The sequence below is a fragment of the Lepus europaeus genome, chromosome 9 (genome assembly GCF_033115175.1).
Source record: "Lepus europaeus isolate LE1 chromosome 9, mLepTim1.pri, whole genome shotgun sequence".
Lineage (NCBI taxonomy): Eukaryota > Metazoa > Chordata > Mammalia > Lagomorpha > Leporidae > Lepus > Lepus europaeus.
In genome coordinates, this window is record NC_084835.1 from 50,490,379 (window position 1) to 50,509,942 (window position 19,564).

Below are 19,564 nucleotides of genomic sequence, written 5' to 3' on the forward strand. Positions count from 1 at the left end.
ACATACAGAACTATTGGAAACTGCATCTGTATACACAAAGCTTACAGAACTCATGAAAGCTGCATCTGCTACACAGCATACAGAATATCCGCAAATAGCGAATGCCTAATTCCAGGCCACAGAACTCTTGGAAACAGCTTCTCTCTATATTCAATATACAAATCTCTTGGAAACTGCATCTCTCTAGACCAATGTTACAGAACTCACGTAAGCTGCGTCTCCTACACACAGCAGACAAAAAACCCGCATACAGCGAATGCCTAATTCCAGGCCACAGAACTCTTCGAAACAGCTTTTCTCTACATTCAACATACAAAACTCTTGGAAACCGCATCTCTCAAGACCAATGTTACAGAACTCCCATAAGCTGCGTCTGATACACTCAGCATATAGAAAACCCGCGTATATTTCCAATTCTCTTTATATACAGAAGATCACTTCAGTATATAATTAGCAAAGACCTCATCAGTCTGCGCCCACACAGAAACGCAAAGTATAAAACTACTGTTTCAGTACCAGTCATAGCATCACTTGGCTTTAGACGACGCATTAGGGACAGATCCCACATGGGGTGTGAGTACACAGTGACTCCTGTTGCTGATTTAACAATTTGACACTCCTGTTCATGGCGTCAGTAATCTCCCTAGGCTCTAGTCATGAGTTGCCAGGGCTATGGAAGCCTTTAGAGTTCGCTGACTTTGATCTTATTCCGATAGGGTCATAGTCAAAGTGGAGGTTCTCTCCTCCCTTCGGAGAAGGGTACCTCCTTCTTCTGTGTACAAAGAGAATTGAAAATGAATCTTTACATGAATGGAAGGGGAAAGGGAGCGGGAAAGGGGAGGGTGGCGGGCGGGAGGGAAGTTGTGGGAGGGGGGAAGCCATTGTGACCCATAAGCTGTACTTTGGAAATTTATATTCATTAAATAAAAGTTTAATTAAAAAAAAAAAAAGAAAACCCGCGTATAGTGAATACCTGCTCATAGGCTACAGAACTCTTGGAAACAGCTTTTCTCTACATTCAACATACAAAACTCTTGGAAACCACATCTCTCTAGACCAATGTTACAGAACTCCCGTAAGCTGCGTCTGATACACTCAGCATACAGAAAACCCGCGTATAGTGAATACCTGCTCATAGGCTACAGAACTATGGGAAACAGCTTTTCTCTACATTCAACATACAAAACTCTTGGAAACTGCATCTCTCCAGACCAATGTTACAGAACTCCCATAAGCTGCGTCTGATACACTCAGGATACAGGAATCCCATATAGAGCGTATGCCTACTCTCAGACTACAGAACTCTGGGAAACAGCTTTTCTCTACATTCAACATACAAAACTCTTGGAAACTGCATCTCTCCAGACCAATGTTACAGAACTCCCATAAGCTGCGTCTGCTGCACTCAGGCTACAGGATTCCCATAGAGAGCATATACCTACTCTCAGACTACACAACTCTTGGAAACAGCTTCTCTCTACATTCAATATACAAATCTCTTGGAAACTGCATCTCTCTAGACCAAGGTTACAGAACTCCCGTAAGCTGCGTCTCCTACAAACAGCAGACAAAAAACCCGCATACAGCGAATGCCTAATTCCAGGCCACAGCACTCTTGGAAACAGCTTTTCTCTACATTCAACATACAAAACTCTTGGAAACCGCATCTCTCTAGACCAATGTTACAGAACTCCCATAAGCTGCGTCTGCTGCACTCAGGCTACAGGATTCCCATAGAGAGCATATGTCTACTCTCAGACGACAGAACTCTTGGAAACTGCTTCTCTCTACATTCAATATACAAAACTCTTGGAAACCGCATCTCTCTAGACCAATCTTACAGAACTCCCATAAGCTGCGTCTGATACACTCAGCATACAGAAAACCCGCGTATAGTGAATACATGCTCATAGGCTACAGAACTCTTGGAAACAGCTTTTCTCTACATGCAACATACAAAACTCTTGGAAACCGCATCTCTCTAGACCAATCTTACAGAACTCCCGTAAGCTGCGTCTGATACACTCAGCATACAGAAAACCCGCGTATAGTGAATACCTGCTAATAGGCTACAGAACTCTGGGAAACAGCTTTTCTCTACATTCAACATACAAAACTCTTGGAAACCGCATCTCTCCAGACCAATGTTACAGAACTCCCATAAGCTGCGTCTGCTACACTCCGGCTACAGGAATCCCATATAGAGCGTATGCCTACTCTCAGACTACAGAACTTTGGAAACAGCTTCTCTCTATATTCAACATACAAAACTCTTGGAAACTGCATCTCTCTAGACCAATGTTACAGAGCTCCCGTAAGCTGCGTCTCCTACACACAGCAGACAAAAAACCTGCATATAGCGAATGCCTAATTGAAGGCCAAAGAACACTTGGAAACAGCTTTTCTCTACATTCAACATACAAAACTCTTGGAAACCGCATCTCTCTAGACCAATGTTACAGAACTCCCATAAGCTGCGTCTGCTGCACTCAGGCTACAGGATTCCCATAGAGAGCATATGTCTACTCTCAGACTACAGAACTCTTGGAAACAGCTTCTCTCTACATTCAATATACAAATCTCTTGGAAACTGATTCTCTAGACCAAGGTTACAGAACTCCCATAAGCTGCGTCTGATACACTCAGCATACAGAAAACCCGCGTATAGTGAATAACTGCTCATAGGCTACAGAACTCTTGGAAACAGCTTTTCTCTACATTCAACATACAAAACTCTTGGAAACCGCATCTCTCTAGACCCATGTTACAGAACTCCCATAAGCTGCGTCTGCTGCACTCAGGCTACAGGAATCCCATATAGAGCATATGCCTACTCTCAGACTACAGAACTCTGGGAAACAGCTTCTCTCTACATTCAACATACAAAACTCTTGGAAACTGCATCTCTCTAGACCAAGGTTACAGAACTCCCGTAAGCTGCGTCTGATACACTCAGCATACAGAAAACCCGCGTATAGTGAATAACTGCTCATAGGCTACAGAACTCTTGGAAACAGCTTTTCTCTACATTCAACATACAAAACTCTTGGAAACCGCATCTCTCTAGACCCATGTTACAGAACTCCCTTAAGCTGCGTCTGCAGCACTCAGCCTACAGGAATCCCATATAGAGCGTATGCCTACTCTCAGAATACAGAACTTTGGAAATAGCTTCTCTCTACATTCAACATACAAAACTCTTGGAAACTGCATCTCTCTAGACCAATGTTACAGAACTCCCGTAAGCTGCGTCTGGTACACACAGCAGAGAAAAACCCGCATATAGCGAATGCCTAATTCAAGGCCAAAGAAGACTTAGAAACAGCTTTTCTCTACATTCAACATACAAAACTCTTGGAAACCGCATCTCTCTAGACCAATGTTACAAAACTCCCATAAGCTGCGTCTGCTGCACTCAGGCTACAGGATTCCCATAGAGAGCATATGTCTACTCTCAGACTACAGAACTCTTGGAAACAGCTTCTCTCTACATTCAATATACAAAACTCTTGGAAACTGCATCTCTCTAGACCAATGTTGCAGAACTCCCATAAGCTGCGTCTCCTACACACAGCAGACAAAAAACCCGCATATAGCGAATGCCTAATTCCAGGCTACAGAAATCCAGTAAACAGCTTCTCCCTACACCCTGATACAGAACTTCGGTAAACTGTGTCTCTCTAATTCTAGGTTACAGAACTCCCATAAGCTGCGTCGGCTGCACTCAGTCTACAGGAATCCCATATACAGCGTATGCCTACACTCAGAATACAGAACGCGTGGAAACAGCTTCTCTCAACATTCAACATACAGAACTATTGGAAACTGCATCTGTATACACAAAGCTTACAGAACTCATGAAAGCTGCATCTGCTACACAGCATACAGAATATCCGCAAATAGCGAATGCCTAATTCCAGGCCACAGAACTCTTGGAAACAGCTTCTCTCTATATTCAATATACAAATCTCTTGGAAACTGCATCTCTCTAGACCAATGTTACAGAACTCACGTAAGCTGCGTCTCCTACACACAGCAGACAAAAAACCCGCATACAGCGAATGCCTAATTCCAGGCCACAGAACTCTTCGAAACAGCTTTTCTCTACATTCAACATACAAAACTCTTGGAAACCGCATCTCTCAAGACCAATGTTACAGAACTCCCATAAGCTGCGTCTGATACACTCAGCATATAGAAAACCCGCGTATATTTCCAATTCTCTTTATATACAGAAGATCACTTCAGTATATAATTAGCAAAGACCTCATCAGTCTGCGCCCACACAGAAACGCAAAGTATAAAACTACTGTTTCAGTACCAGTCATAGCATCACTTGGCTTTAGACGACGCATTAGGGACAGATCCCACATGGGGTGTGAGTACACAGTGACTCCTGTTGCTGATTTAACAATTTGACACTCCTGTTCATGGCGTCAGTAATCTCCCTAGGCTCTAGTCATGAGTTGCCAGGGCTATGGAAGCCTTTAGAGTTCGCTGACTTTGATCTTATTCCGATAGGGTCATAGTCAAAGTGGAGGTTCTCTCCTCCCTTCGGAGAAGGGTACCTCCTTCTTCTGTGTACAAAGAGAATTGAAAATGAATCTTTACATGAATGGAAGGGGAAAGGGAGCGGGAAAGGGGAGGGTGGCGGGCGGGAGGGAAGTTGTGGGAGGGGGGAAGCCATTGTGACCCATAAGCTGTACTTTGGAAATTTATATTCATTAAATAAAAGTTTAATTAAAAAAAAAAAAAGAAAACCCGCGTATAGTGAATACCTGCTCATAGGCTACAGAACTCTTGGAAACAGCTTTTCTCTACATTCAACATACAAAACTCTTGGAAACCACATCTCTCTAGACCAATGTTACAGAACTCCCGTAAGCTGCGTCTGATACACTCAGCATACAGAAAACCCGCGTATAGTGAATACCTGCTCATAGGCTACAGAACTATGGGAAACAGCTTTTCTCTACATTCAACATACAAAACTCTTGGAAACTGCATCTCTCCAGACCAATGTTACAGAACTCCCATAAGCTGCGTCTGATACACTCAGGATACAGGAATCCCATATAGAGCGTATGCCTACTCTCAGACTACAGAACTCTGGGAAACAGCTTTTCTCTACATTCAACATACAAAACTCTTGGAAACTGCATCTCTCCAGACCAATGTTACAGAACTCCCATAAGCTGCGTCTGCTGCACTCAGGCTACAGGATTCCCATAGAGAGCATATACCTACTCTCAGACTACACAACTCTTGGAAACAGCTTCTCTCTACATTCAATATACAAATCTCTTGGAAACTGCATCTCTCTAGACCAAGGTTACAGAACTCCCGTAAGCTGCGTCTCCTACAAACAGCAGACAAAAAACCCGCATACAGCGAATGCCTAATTCCAGGCCACAGCACTCTTGGAAACAGCTTTTCTCTACATTCAACATACAAAACTCTTGGAAACCGCATCTCTCTAGACCAATGTTACAGAACTCCCATAAGCTGCGTCTGCTGCACTCAGGCTACAGGATTCCCATAGAGAGCATATGTCTACTCTCAGACGACAGAACTCTTGGAAACTGCTTCTCTCTACATTCAATATACAAAACTCTTGGAAACCGCATCTCTCTAGACCAATCTTACAGAACTCCCATAAGCTGCGTCTGATACACTCAGCATACAGAAAACCCGCGTATAGTGAATACATGCTCATAGGCTACAGAACTCTTGGAAACAGCTTTTCTCTACATGCAACATACAAAACTCTTGGAAACCGCATCTCTCTAGACCAATCTTACAGAACTCCCGTAAGCTGCGTCTGATACACTCAGCATACAGAAAACCCGCGTATAGTGAATACCTGCTAATAGGCTACAGAACTCTGGGAAACAGCTTTTCTCTACATTCAACATACAAAACTCTTGGAAACCGCATCTCTCCAGACCAATGTTACAGAACTCCCATAAGCTGCGTCTGCTACACTCCGGCTACAGGAATCCCATATAGAGCGTATGCCTACTCTCAGACTACAGAACTTTGGAAACAGCTTCTCTCTATATTCAACATACAAAACTCTTGGAAACTGCATCTCTCTAGACCAATGTTACAGAGCTCCCGTAAGCTGCGTCTCCTACACACAGCAGACAAAAAACCTGCATATAGCGAATGCCTAATTGAAGGCCAAAGAACACTTGGAAACAGCTTTTCTCTACATTCAACATACAAAACTCTTGGAAACCGCATCTCTCTAGACCAATGTTACAGAACTCCCATAAGCTGCGTCTGCTGCACTCAGGCTACAGGATTCCCATAGAGAGCATATGTCTACTCTCAGACTACAGAACTCTTGGAAACAGCTTCTCTCTACATTCAATATACAAATCTCTTGGAAACTGATTCTCTAGACCAAGGTTACAGAACTCCCATAAGCTGCGTCTGATACACTCAGCATACAGAAAACCCGCGTATAGTGAATAACTGCTCATAGGCTACAGAACTCTTGGAAACAGCTTTTCTCTACATTCAACATACAAAACTCTTGGAAACCGCATCTCTCTAGACCCATGTTACAGAACTCCCATAAGCTGCGTCTGCTGCACTCAGGCTACAGGAATCCCATATAGAGCATATGCCTACTCTCAGACTACAGAACTCTGGGAAACAGCTTCTCTCTACATTCAACATACAAAACTCTTGGAAATTGCATCTCTCTAGACCAAGGTTACAGAACTCCCGTAAGCTGCGTCTGATACACTCAGCATACAGAAAACCCGCGTATAGTGAATAACTGCTCATAGGCTACAGAACTCTTGGAAACAGCTTTTCTCTACATTCAACATACAAAACTCTTGGAAACCGCATCTCTCTAGACCCATGTTACAGAACTCCCTTAAGCTGCGTCTGCAGCACTCAGCCTACAGGAATCCCATATAGAGCGTATGCCTACTCTCAGAATACAGAACTTTGGAAATAGCTTCTCTCTACATTCAACATACAAAACTCTTGGAAACTGCATCTCTCTAGACCAATGTTACAGAACTCCCGTAAGCTGCGTCTGCTACACACAGCAGAGAAAAACCCGCATATAGCGAATGCCTAATTCAAGGCCAAAGAAGACTTAGAAACAGCTTTTCTCTACATTCAACATACAAAACTCTTGGAAACCGCATCTCTCTAGACCAATGTTACAAAACTCCCATAAGCTGCGTCTGCTGCACTCAGGCTACAGGATTCCCATAGAGAGCATATGTCTACTCTCAGACTACAGAACTCTTGGAAACAGCTTCTCTCTACATTCAATATACAAAACTCTTGGAAACTGCATCTCTCTAGACCAATGTTGCAGAACTCCCAAAAGCTGATCTCCTACACACAGCAGACAAAAAACCCGCATATAGCGAATGCCTAATTCCAGGCTACAGAAATCCAGTAAACAGCTTCTCCCTACACCCTGATACAGAACTTCGGTAAACTGTGTCTCTCTAATTCTAGGTTACAGAACTCCCATAAGCTGCGTCGGCTGCACTCAGTCTACAGGAATCCCATATACAGCGTATGCCTACACTCAGAATACAGAACGCGTGGAAACAGCTTCTCTCAACATTCAACATACAGAACTATTGGAAACTGCATCTGTATACACAAAGCTTACAGAACTCATGAAAGCTGCATCTGCTACACAGCATACAGAATATCCGCAAATAGCGAATGCCTAATTCCAGGCCACAGAACTCTTGGAAACAGCTTCTCTCTACATTCAATATACAAATCTCTTGGAAACTGCATCTCTCTAGACCAATGTTACAGAACTCCCGTAAGCTGCGTCTCCTACACACAGCAGACAAAAAACCCGCATACAGCGAATGCCTAATTCCAGGCCACAGCACTCTTGGAAACAGCTTTTCTCTACATTCAACATACAAAACTCTTGGAAACCGCATCTCTCTAGACCAATGTTACAGAACTCCCATAAGCTGCGTCTGCTGCACTCAGGCTACAGGATTCCCATAGAGAGCATATGTCTACTCTCAGACGACAGAACTCTTGGAAACAGCTTCTCTCTACATTCAATGTACAAAACTCTTGGAAACCGCATCTCTCTAGACCAATCTTACAGAACTCCCATAAGCTGCGTCTGATAAACTCAGCATACAGAAAACCCGCGTATAGTGAATACATGCTCATAGGCTACAGAACTCTTGGAAACAGCTTTTCTCTACATGCAACATACAAAACTCTTGGAAACCGCATCTCTCTAGACCAATCTTACAGAACTCCCGTAAGCTGCGTCTGATACACTCAGCATACAGAAAACCCGCGTATAGTGAATACCTGCTTATAGGCTACAGAACTCTGGAAAACAGCTTTTCTCTACATTCAACGTACAAAACTCTTGGAAACCGAATCTCTCCAGACCCATGTTACAGAACTCCCATAAGCTGCGTCTGCTACACTCCGGCTACAGGAATCCCATATAGAGCGTATGCCTACTCTCAGACTACAGAACTTTGGAAACAGCTTCTCTCTATATTCAACATACAAAACTCTTGGAAACTGCATCTCTCTAGACCAATGTTACAGAGCTCCCGTAATCTGCGTCTCCTACACACAGCAGACAAAAACCCGCATATAGCGAATGCCTAATTCAAGGCCAAAGAACACTTGAAAACAGCTTTTCTCTACATTCAACATACAAAACTCTTGGAAACCACATCTCTCTAGACCAATGTTACAGAACTCCCATAAGCTGCGTCTGCTGCACTCAGGCTACAGGATTCCCATAGAGAGCATATACCTACTCTCAGACTACAGAACTCTTGGAAACAGCTTCTCTCTACATTCAATATACAAATCTCTTGGAAACTGCATCTCTCTAGACCAATGTTACAGAACTCCCATAAGCTGCGTCTCCTACACACAGCAGACAAAAAACCCGCATATAGCGAATGCCTAATTCCAGGCTACAGAAATCCAGTAAACAGCTTCTCCCTACACCCTGATACAGAACTTCGGTAAACTGTGTCTCTCTAATTCTAGGTTACAGAACTCCCATAAGCTGCGTCGGCTGCACTCAGGCTACAGGAATCCCATATACAGCATATGCCTACACTCAGAGTACAGAACTCGTGGAAACAGCTTCTCTCTACATTCAATATACAAATCTCTTGGAAACTGCATCTCTCTAGACCAATGTTACAGAACTCCCGTAAGCTGTGTCTCCTACACAGAGCAGACAAAAAACCCGCATATAGCGAATGCCTAATTCCAGGCCACAGAATTCTTGGCAGCAGTTTCTCTCTACATTCAATATACAAATCTCTTGGAAACTGCATCTCTCTAGACCAATGTTACAGAACTCCCGTGATCTGCGTCTCCTACACACAGCAGACAAAAAACCCACATATAGCGAATGCCTCATTCCAGGCCACAGAACTCTTGGAAACAGCTTTTCACTACATTCAACATACAAAACTCTTGGAAACTGCATCTCTCTAGACCAAGGTTACAGAACTCCCATAAGCTCGTCTGATACACTCAGCATACAGAAAACCCGCGTATAGTGAATACCTGCTCATAGGCTACAGAACTCTGGGAAACAGCTTTTCTCTACATTCAACATACAAAACTCTTGGAAACTGCATCTCTCCAGACCAATGTTACAGAACTCCCATAAGCTGCGTCTGCTGCACTCAGGCTACAGGAATCCCATATAGAGCGTATGCCTACTCTCAGACTACAGAACTTTGGAAAGAGCTTCTCTCTATATTCAACATACAAAACTCTTGGAAACTGCATCTCTCTAGACCAATGTTACAGAGCTCCCGTAATCTGCGTCTCCTACACACAGCAGACAAAAACCCGCATATAGCGAATGCCTAATTAAAGCCCAAAGAACACTTGGAAACAGCTTTTCTCTACATTCAACATACAGAACTCTTGGAAACCACATCTCTCTAGACCAATGTTACAGAACTCCCATAAGCTGCGTCTGCTGCACTCAGGCTACAGGATTCCCATAGAGAGCATATACCTACTCTCAGACTACAGAACTCTTGGAAACAGCTTCTGTCTACATTCAATATCCAAATCTCTTGGAAACTGCATCTCTCTAGACCAATGTTACAGAACTCCCATAAGCTGCGTCTCCTACACACAGCAGACAAAAACCCGCATATAGCGAATGCCTAATTCCAGGCTACAGAAATCCAGTAAACAGCTTCTCCCTACACCCTGATACAGAACTTCGGTAAACTGTGTCTCTCTAATTCTAGGTTACAGAACTCCCATAAGCTGCGTCGGCTGCACTCAGGCTACAGGAATCCCATATACAGCATATGCCTACACTCAGAGTACAGAACTCGTGGAAACAGCTTCTCTCAACATTCAACATACAGAACTATTGGAAACTGCATCTGTATACACAAAGCTTACAGAACTCATGAAAGCTGCATCCACTACACAGCATACAGAATATCCGCAAATAGCGAATGCCTAATTCCAGGCCACAGAACTCTTGGAAACAGCTTCTCTCTACATTCAATATACAAATCTCTTGGAAACTGCATCTCTCTAGACCAATATTACAGAACTCCCGAAAGCTGTGTCTCCTACACACAGCAGACAAAAACCCGCATATAGCGAATGCCTAATTCCAGGCCACAGAACTCTTGGAAACAGCTTTTCTCTACATTCAACATACAAAACTCTTGGAAACCGCATCTCTCTAGACCCATGTTACAGAACTCCCATAAGCTGCGTCTGCTACACTCAGGCTACAGGAATCCCATATAGAGCGTATGCCTACTCTCAGACTACAGAACTTTGGAAACAGCTTCTATCTACATTCAACATACAAAACTCTTGGAAACTGCATCTCTCTAGACCAATGTTACAGAACTTCCGTAAGCTGCGTCTCCTACACACAGCAGACAAAAAACCCGCATATAGCGAATGCCTAATTCAAGGCCAAAGAACACTTGGAAACAGCTTTTCTCTACATTCAACATACAAAACTCTTGGAAACCGCGTCTCTCCAGACCCATGTTACAGAACTCCCATAAGCTGCGTCTGCTACACTCAGGCTACAGGAATCCCATATAGAGCGTATGCCTACTCTCAGACTACAGAACTTTGGAAACATCTTCTCTCTACATTCAACATACAAAACTCTTGGAAACCGCATCTCTCTAGACCAAGGTTACAGAACTCCCATAATCTGCGTCTGCTGCACTAAGGCTACACGATTCCCATAGAGAGCATATGCCTACTCTCAGACTACAGAACTCTGGGAAACAGCTTTTCTCTACATTCAACATACAAAATTCTTGGAAACTGCATCTCTCTAGACCAAGGTTACAGAACTCCCATAAGCTGCATCTCCTACACACAGCATAAGGAAAACCCGCATACAGCGAATAACTATGCCCAGGCTACCAAAAGCGAAGAAACAGCTTCTCTCTACATTCAACATACGGAACTCCTGGATACTCTATGTCTCTATACTTAGGTTGTGCAACTCCTCCTACACAGAGCATACGAAAAACCCGCATATAGTTAAAATCTATGTCCAGGCTACCAAAATATTAGAAACAGCTTCTCATTACATTCAACATATGGAACTTATGGATACTGTATGACTCTACACATAGGTTACGGAACTCCCGTAAGCTGCATCTCCTACACACAGCATACAGAAAACACGGAAATAGCGCATGCCTAGTTCCAGGACACAGAACTCTTGGAAACAGCTTCTCTCTACATTCAACATACAAAACTCTTGGAAACTGCATCTCTCCAGACCAATGTTACAGAACTCCCATAAGCTGCGTCTCTTACACTCAGCATAAGGAAAACCCGCATATAGCAAATAACTATGCCCAGGCTACCGAAATCGCAGAATCAGCTTCTCTCTATATTCAGCCTACGGAACTCCTGGATACTGTGTCTCTACCCTAAGGTTGTGCAACTCCCTTAAGCTGCGTCTCCTTCACAGAGCATACGGAACACCTGCATATAGCGAATGCCTAATTCAAGGACACAGACCTCTTGGAAACAGCTTTTCTCTACATTCAACATACAAAACTCTTGGAAACCGCATCTCTCTAGACCAATGTTACAGAACTCCCATAAGCTGCGTCTGCTGCACTCAGGCTACAGGATTCCCATATAGAGCATATGCCTACTCTCAGACTACAGAACTCTGGGAAACAGCTTCTCTCTACATTCAATATACAAATTTCTTGGAAACTACATCTCTCTAGACCAATGTTACAGAACTCCCATAAGCTGCGTCTTCTACACACAGCAGACAAAAAACCCGCATGTAGCGAATGCCTAATTACAGGCTACAGAAATCCAGTAAACAGCTTCTCCCTACACCCTGATACAGAACTTCGGTAAACTGTGTCTCTCTAATTCTAGGTAACAGAACTCCCATAAGCTGGGTCGGCTGCACTCAGGCTACAGGAATCCCATATACAGCATATGCCTACACTCAGAATACAGAACTCGTGGAAACAGCTTCTCTCAACATTCAACATACAGAACTATTGGAAACTGCATCTGTATACACAAAGCTTACAGAACTCATGAAAGCTGCATCTGCTACACAGCATACAGAATATCCGCAAATAGCGAATGCCTAATTCCAGGCCACAGAACTCTTGGAAACAGCTTCTCTCTACATTCAATATACAAATCTCTTGGAAACTGCATCTCTCTAGACCAATGTTACAGAACTCCCGAAAGCTGTGTCTCCTACACACAGCAGACAAAAAACCCGCATACAGCGAATGCCTAATTCCAGGCCACAGAACTCTTGGAAACAGCTTTTCTCTACATTCAACATACAAAACTCTTGGAAACCGCTTCTCTCTAGACCAATGTTACAGAACTCCCGTAAGCTGCGTCTGATACACTCAGCATACAGAAAACCCGCGTATAGTGAATACCTGCTCATAGGCTACAGAACTCTGGGAAACAGCTTTTCTCTACATTCAACATACAAAACTCTTGGAAACCGCATCTCTCCAGACCAATGTTACAGAACTCCCATAAGCTGCGCCTGCTACACTCAGGCTACAGGAATCCCATATAGAGCGTATGCCTACTCTCAGACTACAGAACTTTGGAAACAGCTTGTCTCTACATTCAACATACAAAACTTTTGGAAACTGCATCTCTCTAGACCAATGTTACAGAACTCCCGAAAGCTGCGTCTCCTTCACACAGCAGACAAAAAACCCGCATATAGCGAATGCCTAATTAAAGCCCAAAGAACACTTGGAAACAGCTTTTCTCTACATTCAACATACAAAACTCTTGGAAACTGCATCTCACTAGACCAATGTTACAGAACTCCCATAAGCTGCGTCTGCTGCACTCAGGCTACAGGATTCCCATAGAGAGCATATGCCTACTCTCAGACTACAGAACTCTTGGAAACAGCTTCTCTCTACATTCAATATACAAATCTCTTGGAAACTGCATCTCTCTAGACCAATGTTACCGAACTCCCGTAAGCTGTGTCTCCTACACAGAGCAGACAAAAAACCCGCATATAGCGAATGCCTAATTCCAGGTCACAGAACTCTTGGCAGCAGTTTCTCTCTACATTCAATATACAAATCTTTTGGAAACTGCATCTCTCTAGACCAATGTTACAGAACTCCCGTGATCTGCATCTCCTACACACAGCAGACAAAAAACCCACATATAGCGAATGCCTCATTCCAGGCCACAGAACTCTTGGAAACAGCTTTTCTCTGCATTCAACATTCAAAACTCTTGGAAACCGCATCTCTCTAGACCAATGTTACAGAACTCCCATAAGCTGCGTCTGCTGCACTCAGGCTACAGGATTCCCATATAGAGCATATGCCTACTCTCAGATTACAGAACTCTTGGAAACAGCTTCTCTCTACATTCAACATACAAAACTCTTGGAAACTGCATCTCTCTAGACCAATGTTACAGAACTCCCATGATCTGCGTCTCCTACACACAGCAGACAAAAAACCCACATATACCTAATGCCTCATTCCAGGCACAGAACTCTTGGAAACAGCTTTTCTCTACATTCAACATACAAAACTCTTGGAAACTGCATCTCTCTAGACCAAGGTTATAGTACTCCCATAAGCTGCGTCTGATACACTCAGCATTCAGAAAACCCGGGTATAGTGAATACCTGCTCATAGGCTACAGAACTCTTAGAAACAGCTTTTCTCTACATTCAACATACAAAACTCTTGGAAACCGCATCTCTCTAGACCAATGTTACAGAACTCCCATGAGCTGCGTCTGCTGCACTCAGGCTACAGGATTCCCATATAGAGCATATGCCTACTCTCAGACTACAGAACTCTGGGAAACAGCTTCTCTCTTCATTCAACATACAAAACTCTTGGAAACTGCATCTCTCTAGACCAATGTTACAGAACTCCCATAAACTGCGTCTGATACACTCAGCATACAGAAAACCCACGTATAGTGAATACCTGCTCATAGGCTACAGAGCTCTTGGAAACAGCTTTTCTCTACATTCAACATACAAAACTCTTGGAAACCGCATCTCTCTAAACCCATGTTACAGAAATCCCATAAGCTGTGTCTGCTACACTCAGGCTACAAGAATCCCATATAGAGCGTATGCCTACTCTCAGACTACAGAACTTTGGAAACAGCTTCTCTCTACATTCAATATACAAAACTCTTGGAAACTGCATCTCTCTAGACCAATGTTACAGAACTCCCGTAAGCTGCGTCTCCTGCACACAGCAGACTAAAAACCCGCATATAGCGAATGCCTAATTCAAGGCCAAAGAACACTTGGAAACAGCTTTTCTCTACATTCAACATACAAAACTCTTGGAAACCGCATCTCTCTAGACCAAGGTTACAGAACTCCCATAAGCTGCGTCTGCTGCACTCAGGCTACAGGATTCCCATAGAGAGCATATGTCTACTCTCAGACTACAGAACTCTGGGAAACAGCTTCTCTCTACATTCAATATACAAATCTCTTGGAAACTACATCTCTCTAGAGCTTGTTACAGAACTCCCATAAGCTGCGTCTCCTACACACAGCAGACAAAAAACCCGCATATAGCGAATGCCTAATTCCAGGCTACAGAAATCCAGTAAACAGCTTCTCCCTACACCCTGATACAGAACTTCGGTACACTGTTTCTCTATAATTCTAGGTTGGAGAACTCCCATAAGCTGCGTCGGCTGAACTCAGGGTACAGGAATCCCATATACAGCATATGCCTACACTCAGAATACAGAACTCGTGGAAACAGCTTCTCTCAACATTCAACATACAGAACTATTGGAAACTGCATCTGTATACACAAAGCTTACAGAACTCATGAAAGCTGCATCTGCTACACAGCATACAGAATATCCGCAAATAGCTAATGCCTAATTCCAGGCCACAGAACTCTTGGAAACAGCTTCTCTCTACATTCAATATACAAATCTCTTGGAAACTGCATCTCTCTAGACCAATGTTACCGAACTCCCGTAAGCTGTGTCTCCTACACACAGCAGACAAAAAACCCGCATACAGCGAATGCCTAATTCCAGGCCACAGAACTCTTGGAAACAGCTTTTCTCTACATTCAACATACAAAATTCTTGGAAACCGCATCTTTCTAAACCAATATTACAGATCTCCCATAAGCTGCGTCTGCTGCACTCAGGCTACAGGATTCCCATATAGAGCATATGCCTACACTCAGACTACGGAACTCTTGGAAACATCTTCTCTCTACATTTAATATACAAATCTCTTGGAAACTGCATCTCTCTAGACCAATGTTACAGAACTCCCGAAATCTGTGTCTCCTACACACAGCAGACAAAAAACCCGCATACAGCGAATGCCTAATTCCAGGCCACAGAAATCTTGGAAACAGCTTTTCTCTACATTCAACATACAAAACACTTGGAAACCGCATCTCTCTAGACCAATCTTACAGAACTCCCGTAAGCTGCGTCTGATACACTCAGCATACAGAAAACCCGCGTATAGTGAATACCTGCTCATAGGCTACAGAACTCTTGGAAAAAGCTTTTCTCTACATTCAACATACAAAACTCTTGGAAACCGCATCTCTCTAGACCAATGTTACAGAACTCCCGTAAGCTGCGTCTGATACACTCAGCATACAGAAAACCCGCGTATAGTGAATACGTGCTCAAAGGCTACAGAACTCTGGGAAACAGCTTTTCTCTATATTCAACATACAAAACTCTTGGAAACCGCATCTATCCAGACCAATGTTACAGAACTCCCATAAGCTGCGTCTGCTACACTCAGGCTACAGGAATCCCATATAGAGCGTATGCCTACTCTCAGACTACAGAATTTTGGAAACAGCTTCTCTCTACATTCAACATACAAAACTCTTGGAAACTGCATCTCTCTAGACCAATGTTACAGAACTCCCATAAGCTGCGTCTCCTATACACAGCAGACAAAAAACCCGCATATAGCGAATGCCTAATTCCAGGCCACAGAACTCTTGGAAACAGCTTTTCTCTACATTCAACATACAAAACACTTGGAAACCGCATCTCTCTAGACCAATCTTACAGAACTCCCATAAGCTGCGTCTGATACACTCAGCATACAGAAAACCCGCGTATAGTGAACACCTGCTCATAGGCTACAGAACTTTTGGAAACAGCTTTTCTCTACATTCAACATACAAAACTCTTGGAAACCGCATCTCTCTAGACCAATGTTACAGAACTCCCATAAGCTGCGACTGATACACTCAGCATACAGAAACACCGCGTATAGTGAAAACCTGCTCATAGGCTACAGAATTCTGGGAAACAGCTTTTCTCTCCATTCAACATGCAAAACTCTTGGAAACCGCATATCTCTAGACCAATGTTACAGAACTCCCTCTTAGCTGCGTCTGATACACTCAGCATACAGAAAACCCGCGTATAGTGAATACCTGCTCATAGGCTACAGAACTCTGGGAAACAGCTTTTCTTTACATTCAACATACAAAACTCTTGGAAACCGCATCTCTCTAGACCCATGTTACAGAACTCCCGTAAGCTGCGTCTGCTACACTCAGGCTACAGGAATCCCATATAGAGCGTATGCCTACGCTCGACTACAGAACTCTGGGAAACAGCTTCTCTCTACATTAAACGTACAAAACTCTTGGAAACTGCATCTCTCTGGACCAAGGTTACAGAACTCCCATAAGCTGCGTCTCCTACACACAGCGGACAAAAAACCCGCATATAGTGAATGCCTAATTCCAGGCTACAGAAATCCAGTAAACAGCTTCTCCCTACACCCTGATACAGAACTTCGGTAAACTGTGTCTATCTAATTCTAGGTTACAGAAATCCCATAAGCTGCGTCGGCTGCACTCAGGCTACAGGAATCCCATATACAGCATATGCCTACACTCAGAATACAGAACTCGTGGAAACAGCTTCTCTCAACATTCAACATACAGAACTATTGGAAACTGCATCTGTATACACAAAGCTTACAGAACTCATGAAAGCTGCATCTGCTACACAGCATACAGAATATCCGCAAATAGCGAATGCCTAATTCCAGGCCACAGAACACTTGGAAACAGCTTTTCTCTACATTCAACATACAAAACTCTTGGAAACCGCATCTCTCAAAACCAATGTTACAGAACTCGCATAAGCTGCGTCTGCTGCACTCAGGCTACAGGATTCCCATAAAGAGCATATGCCTACTCTCAGACTACAGAACTCTTGGAAACATCTTCTCTCTACATTTAATATACAAATCTCTTGGAAACTGCATCGCTCTAGACCAATGTTACAGAACTCCCGAAAGCTGTGTCTCCTACACACAGCAGACAAAAATCCCGCATACAGCGAATGCCTAATTCCAGGCCACAGAACTCTTGGAAACAGCTTTTCTCTACATTCAACATACAAAACTCTTGGAAACCGCATCTCTCTAGACCAATCTTACAGAACTCCCGAAAGCTGTGTCTCCTACACACAGCAGACAAAAAACCCGCATACAGCGAATGCCTAATTCCAGGCCACAGAACTCTTGGAAACAGCTTTTCTCTACATTCAACATACAAAACTCTTGGAAACCGCATCTCTCTAGACCAATGTTAAAGAACTCCCGTAAGCTGCGTCTGATACACTCAGCATACAGAAAACCCGCGTATAGTGAATACCTGCTCATAGGATACAGAACTCTGGGAAACAGCTTTTCTCTACATTCAACATACAAAACTCTTGGAAACCGCATCTCTCCAGACCAATGTTACAGAACTCCCATAAGCTGCATCTGCTACACTCAGGCTACAGGAATCCAATATAGAGTGTATGCCTACTCTCAGACTACAGAACTTTGGAAACAGCTTCTCTCTACATTCAACATACAAAACTCTTGGAAACTGCATCTCTCTAGACCAATGTTACAGAACTCCGGTAAGCTGCGTCTCCTACACACAGCAGACAAAAAACCGCATATAGTGAATGCCTAATTCAAGGCCAAAGAACACTTGGAAACAGCTTTTCTCTACATTCAACATACAAAACTCTTGGAAACCGCATCTCTCTAGACCAATGTTATAGAACTCCCATAAGCTGTGTCTGCTGCACTCAGGCTACAGGATTCCCATATAGAGCATATGTCTACTCTCAGACTACAGAACTCTTGGAACCAGCTTCTCTCTACATTCAATATACAAATCTTTTGGAAACTGCATCTCTCTAGACCAATGTTACAGAACTCCCGTAAGCTGTGTCTCCTACACACAGCAGACAAAAAACCCGCTTACAGCGAATGCCTAATTCCAGGCCACAGAACTCTTGGAAACAGCTTTTCTCTACCTTCAACATACAAAACTCTTGGAAACCGCATCTCTCCAGACCAATGTTACAGAACTCCCATAAGCTGCATCTGCTACACTCAGGCTACAGGAATCCAATATAGAGCGTATGCCTACTCTCAGTCTACAGAACTTTGGAAACAGCTTCTCTCTACATTCAACATACAAAACTCTTGGAAACTGCATCTCTCTAGACCAATGTTACAGAACTCCGGTAAGCTGCGTCTCCTACACACAGCAGACAAAAAACCCGCATATAGTGAATGCCTAATTCAAGGCCAAAGAACGCTTGGAAACAGCTTTTCTCTACATTCAACATACAAAACTCTTGGAAACCGCATCTCTCTAGACCAATGTTACAGAACTCCCATAAGCTGCGTCTGCTGCACTCAGGCTACAGGATTCCCATATAGAGCATATGTCTACTCTCAGACTACAGAACTCTTGGAAACAGCTTCTCTCTACATTCAATATACAAATCTCTTGGAAACTGCATCTCTCTAGACCAATGTTACAGAACTCCCATAAGCTGCGTCTCCTACACACAGCAGACAAAAAACCCGCATGTAGCGAATGCCTAATTCCAGGCTACAGAAATCCAGTAAACAGTTTCTCCCTACACCCTGATACAGAACTTCGGTAAACTGTGTCTCTCTAATTCTAGGTTACAGAACTCCCATAAGATTTGTCTG